The sequence below is a fragment of the Rhagoletis pomonella genome, unplaced genomic scaffold (assembly GCF_013731165.1).
Source record: "Rhagoletis pomonella isolate Grant_MI unplaced genomic scaffold, Rhpom_1.0 Rhpom_scaffold_00009, whole genome shotgun sequence".
NCBI lineage: Eukaryota > Metazoa > Arthropoda > Insecta > Diptera > Tephritidae > Rhagoletis > Rhagoletis pomonella.
In genome coordinates, this window is record NW_023458563.1 from 23,674,478 (window position 1) to 23,681,101 (window position 6,624).

Here is a 6,624-nt window from a genome sequence, read left to right on the forward strand (position 1 = left end):
GGGGGCTTGGATTCTTCTTCTCCACAACTTTCCGTGCTGCTACCGTTCAGTAGCGTGGAGGTGTTCCCTCCATAATTTAAATACGTTCTGAACATCGGTAACTAGATCGCCATTGTGGTTCTTACAAGAGTACGCCCGGGTCTTGAAACCTTCCGTAAGTCGCCTAACTCTCTGGTAAAATTTTCGGGCATTCTTCCTGTCGGCCAGCATTTCAAGCTCTTCGCACTCACATATTTCGGCATCTCTCTTATTGCGGCAAATACGTTTCGCATCCCTCTTCAGATCCCTATAGCGGTCCCACATGGCTCGCGCTGCGCCCGATCGCAAGGCGCTGTAGGCGGCATCTTTTTTGTCTGCAGCTTCCTGACACCCCTCATCATACCAGTTGTTCTTTCGGGCTCGCTGAAATCCGACTACTTCTTCGGTGGCGGTACTTAATGAGCGGGAAATGTGGTTACACTGCTCGCATATGTCGGTTTGTTGAAGAGTGCTCTATGAGAGCAGGTGTCAGAGTAGAGTAGCGAAAGCACTGCCTGTCTATTGTGATTGCAGCTTTCTACGTTAAGCTTTCCTTGCATATTTGGGCGCACATTTTCTGCTGCGCAGAGGCGGTAGTGTATCTTGGCTGCAACAAGATAGTGGTCCAAGTCGACGTTTGGGCCTCGGAGTGGGCGTACGTCAAAAACACTGGAAGCGTGCCTTCCGTCTATCATAACATGATCGATTTGGTTTCTTGTTTTTCGATCTGGAGACGGCCATGTAGCTTGGCGGATGTTTTTATGCTGGAACCTAATACTGCATACTACCATGTTGCGGGCCCCGGCGAAGTCGATCAGCATCAATCTGTTGTCGAACGTTTCGTCGTGGTGGCTGAATTTTCCGACGGTGGTTCCAAAGATCCCTTCCTTACCCACCTTGACATTGAAGTCTCCAAGCACGATTTAGACAGCGTGGCGGGGGCAGCGCTCGTACATGCGCTCCAAGCGCTCATAGAAGAGATCCTTGGATACCTCATCCTTCTCTTCCGTCGGGGAATAGGCGCAGATGAGCGAGATGTTGAAGAATCTCGCTTTGATGCGGATTATGGCTAGACGCTCGTCCACGGGGGTGAACGACAGTACTCGGCAACGGAGTCTCTCTCCCACCACAAATCCAACACTCAATTTGCGCTCCTTTACATGGCAGCTGTAGTATACGTCGCAAGGCCCCAGGCATTGCTTGCCTTGCCCCGTCCAATGCATTTCTTGGATGGCGGTGATGTCAGCTTTCGTTCTTACGAGGACATCAACCAGCCGGGTAGAGGCACCTTCCCCATTAAGGGTCCGGACATTCCAGGTGCATACCCTCAAATCGTAGTCCTTTAAACATTTGCCGTGGTCGTCATAATAAGGGGGTATCATCCGAAGCATTGTTTCGCTTCTTCACTGGAAGGGGTTTTTACGTGGCGGGTCCCAACCCAGCGTACAACTCATTGCTGGGACGGGGGTGGTTTCGCAACCAAATACACGTTTATATCGCGAGCCGCTTGCTCCAAGACAGACACCTGCCTGCAGCCGCACCTACTATTGAACAGACGCTGCAGACTTCAGTGAGCCCTTAAACCGAATAAGTCGGTGTGCCCCACCGAAGCTTCCTCTCTTTCTCTAGGTTTGATTTTAGTGATCCATTATTTAATATAATAAATATTGTTGATCCAAAATTTGCTCAAGCATTTCAAGTGAAATCTTTACGTCATATTTTCCATCGATTTTCTGTGCTAGCGCAGCACGTTAATGAACAAAAACTTGATTCAGAGTAGCGAAGTCATGCATTACTAGATTTCAGCAGTCTTAGCTTAGATTATTAAAAGCCAGCCGCGGAATATTGAGAGAGCGTTTTGTCTTTGAAAGGTAGTTGTGAAACATACCTATTTCCAAATTTGCAATTTGTAATAGGCACATTAGGGCCAGTTTTTCAGTGCACGGCCATGGTTTAAACTAAGCTTAAACGCCCGATCTGGCTGGTTTAAACTAAGATCAGCCAATCAAAGATCAGCCAGCTGTTTAATTTAAACTCAGTTTACTTACCTTAAGTTTAAACTGGCACTAAAAAACTGGCCCTTAATGTCACTATCGTTTTCAGATGCTTGCGTCGAACGTGTGTTCAGTAATTTAAATAATATAAAAACTAAAAATAGAAACCAATTGAATACGGATACTGTGAACGCTTTAATTACTGTAAGAAATGGAGTTTTCGGGAATGGGGGTTGGGTTGCTTTTGAACCTAAAAAAGAAATGTCAGCTTTTAAAGCTTCCAAGTAACATCCAGGGAGTAATCAAATTCAAAGCTACTCATGAATACAGTAATATTTTTCATATATTTTGTATCTTAATACAACAATGAAAATTGAAGAACTAAGATAAAATTTTAATGACCAAATGCATTTGTACAAACACAGTTCAAAGAATTGACCTCATCCAAACATTTTTTTGTTCACTAATAAGCAATTTTCTGTTTTGTAATGTGCATTTACTATTTTATTAAACACTTAATAAACAAAATATGCAGTGAATTTTAATAACAAAAATATATTATTTAGCTGTGTTTAATGAACTGCTCTAGGCTACGCCCGGTTAAGATATCTCACAAAATTGTGTTTCACGAGGATTTTTCTTGCTCTAACTTACTCTACTTTTTGTTTCATGAGCCTGCGCTAAGTGGAACTAGAGCAACTGAGAGCACGATTTTCTGTAACTTAGTGCAAGCAACTGTTTTGAGAATTTCTGCCTGAAAAGTGTTTCATGAGATTTCTGATCTGAGTTGCTCTAACTTGCTCTATTGTTTTTTTGACAGCTGCTCGATTATGCTCTAACTTGAGCTGCTCTGCACTTTTTTTTGGTCTCATTAAACACAACTTTTATTATAAAGAATAACACAAAGCTTTGTGAAGGAACTACACCTATTTTGATTGTGGGTAATTTGCGGGGAATTTAAAAATGTTTTCGGGGATTTGTGGGTAGTTTAGATATCTTTTTGGATAATTAAGCGAATTGAAAACGGCAACGCTGGTTGAACCAAAGAACGTAGATAAAAAGAAGGGACATCTCGTTTTAATTGTGGCGAAAGTGCGCAACAGGGGCGTGCCTTCTCTTTTCATCTAATCAAAAAACGCACTAGGGCAAAAGAGAAAGTACGCCCCTGTTGCTCACTTTCGCTACAATTATAACGAGTTGTCCTTCTTGTTAACTACGTTCTTTAGTTGAACCAGAACTCCGTTGTACTCATTTAGACCACGTTTTCATAAACTCGCTTTCTTTTTTATTTCATTTTAATTTGCACAAATTTAAATATATGTATAAGAACATAATTTGGTTTGCTCGATTTGCAAACAAAGCTTCTCAGCTGTGAAAAATATACTATTGTGAACAAACCATTGAATCGCCTGACGTCTTTTCTTGACAGCGGACGTGTTTTCGTTCGGCTCCTGCTTTTTGTTTTCTTTAATTTCGCGCCATGGCTGGGCCTCCGCACACTGGACTGCTCAGTCCGCCTAAAACCGGTTTTGTGTGGATAAGAGGGTGAAGAGAGTTCGAGTTTACCTCGCTCATTTCAGTCCGCGAAAATCGCGGATTGACGGTGGACTGACACGCACACATAGACAACATGTTTTCTATTTCGTTTTGTTTGCATGTGCCACATGCACTAACCCAATCATGCGTAGTTCATGTATACAAAACTGAAACCTGTTTTCGGCCGACTCCCCAGTCCAGTGTGCGTTCGAGTGGTGGACTGCTCAGTCCGATTGAGCAGGCTAGTGTGCTCAGGCCCGTTGACTCGTGCGGAAAATGTGGAAAAGCTAGGGATGCGTATCGCCAATGAAAATTCGGTATATCGGTATCGCGATATTCTAAATTCTAAATATCCGATACCGATATATCTACTAAAATAATATCGATATATTGAATATCGGAAATATCGAAAGCGAAATGGCTAATAAAGACATTTTTTGCGCATCACGTATATTTGTAATTAAAAGGCGAATAAGCATAAATTCAAATAACGAAGTTACTTTGAATAAGATGCACTTTAATTTGGGGTATTCACAACGGTGTCGTAAGTGTCGTATTGTTGTATGACGCAAACTTTAAACGCCTAAAAATATATTAAGGGGCTTCGCAAAGTACCATCAAAGTCACATTATGAATTGTTGTAGTGTTAAAAAATAGTTGGTTGTCGTTTCAAGTTCTCTAAACATTTATTTAAGCTTTTAAAGTTTAGGACATACAAAAATACTACACTTACGACACCGCTGTGAATGCCTCAAATGAGTTTGAAAGAATAGTATCCTACAACTTTGATTTATCCCTCCTCACAAGCATGTCTAGTACTTTCAAAGAGACACACCTTTTCATACGTACATATGTATTTCTAAATGTGAAGTACAAATAGTACCGTTCAAGGGGGTTTCCCAATGACCTCAAAAAACAGAATTTTTAAGTTTTTGTTCGGTATACAAAATATCATGATCAATTGAATCTGCTAAAGCCTAAAATGCCATACAGCAGCTCTGCTTTGTCTTGGTTAGCTAATATTATTTATATGCACGAAGTATTTTGCCTTTGCTGTAGATTTTCTTGAAGAAATAAATTTACGAGCATTTATTTATTGAGAATTGCAAACTGATTTAAGCAATTTTGATATTTTTATGAATTTTTGTTCTTCAAGGTTACTATGCCAAAAGCTGTTTTGCGAGAACGAACACATTTTCCAACTATGTACTCAATTTAATTTTCAGTTCAGAAGCCTAGAGAACGTGGAGAAAATTTTCCGATATTTCAAATATCGAAACAAAATATTGTATCGATATCGTATCGCAACACCTGATGTCGATATAAATTAACCGATATGTTGAACAACGATATTGATATATTGAATATCGTGTCGGTATCACGCATCCCTAGGAAAAGCCTTCTCGAGAAGTGATATGCCATGTTTTGGGCTCTGTGAGAAAACTTTTCATCGTGGCTACTGCGTTGGCCCCATCTCGGAATATGATGTGAATTTGTTCAATTCGAACTGCCATATTGGCTATATGTGAGAGGGGTGCATCAAGATACCCGGAAAGCTTTGCAAAACTTATGACTGTTCTGTAGCTCGTTTGTGTAACTCTTCTCTACCGATTATTTCTCTACTGGTAGAGAATATACGTCATTCTCTACTACTCATTAGCAGTAGAGAACAGGGCGGCGAATTCATATCTCAATTCGCTTTGGTAGATAATTGTTACAGAAACGAGCTACTGGACGGTCAAACGTTTTTGATTGAGACCATAATTAATGTCTTTGATAAAAAATTCAAAGATCTATCTTTGCAAATTGCTGATCTCAAAAATGCTTTTATTGCTTTTAACAAAACTGACCTAGACAACAACAATAGGTGTGTACTCGTATTGAGAGGACAAAATTCTCCAGCAGCAAAAGTTCTGAGAATTTAACAGCATTCGTTCTCAAATAGACGAAATATCAACAGAAGTACGAGAACGCAAAATTTGCAAAAACTTGCAACCTTCGAAACAGCTGATCACTTGCACAGTTTCCACTGGTGATTAATTTGGCAATTTATTTTCTGCTTGGTACATTTTCCCCCGATTTGGCATTGTATACAATTGAATAGTTTTGGATAAGAAAAACCTTTTGAAATCCAAATTAATTATATCGGAATGAATAAGTTATTTTTTCATAATAATTTGGGATATCACATAGTGACGTATTCAAAAACAAGATTATCTCCTCCAAACACCTATCATTGATCCAAAAGAAATGTAACAGATATAGCTACAGATGTAGCTTTAAAATTATAAAATTAATTTCAACAATCAACCTACCAAAACCGAAAACTTCAGCAAAAAAAGCATTTCAGCATGCATTTACATCTAGTTTGGTATGTTTAAAGGAAAATTATGGTACAAACGAAAAATTTCATACGGCAACCATAGTCAGCACACACTAGAGTAAACAAACTGGAGATTAATAGCAAATTAACGAAAAATAAACTCAACAAACGTTGTGCTTATTAAATTTACTCACTTTTTCGTTGTATACTAGCATTAATAATAAAGTTTGCAATAAATAACTCAAAAAGGCCATATTTTCTTTTGTTTATTTACAAACATGTGTTTGTGATCAGCTGATTTTCTTACTGGCAAGTTTTAGCTGGGAAAAATTTTTCCAGCAGAAATTTGCAGCTCTTTTTCACATTTTTCTCTCTCAATTTCCCCTACTTTGCAAGTTTTTTTGGTACGAGAACGCAAAACCAGTAAAATTTTCTAAAACTTTAAGATAGTTGGGCGTACGAGTACACTCCTAATGCTAAATGTAATGGAGTGATAGAGGTTTCGGCTAATGTTAACGCTAAAAGCAGTGCTGTTAATTCTCGCGGAGCTATGTACAATAAATGCAATAATAATCGTGTGACTGATATACAGGAGGTAACTGTAGCCGTTCCTGTCTCTCCAATGCGTAATATGTCATGGGCTCAGCATATGCCCGCTCTATCCCCAGTGGAGCGGAGTGCTAATGGTCTTCCTCCCACTAACACTGACGGAACATCCGACGGTGCGTTGATGCCCTCTATGTTACAACCTTC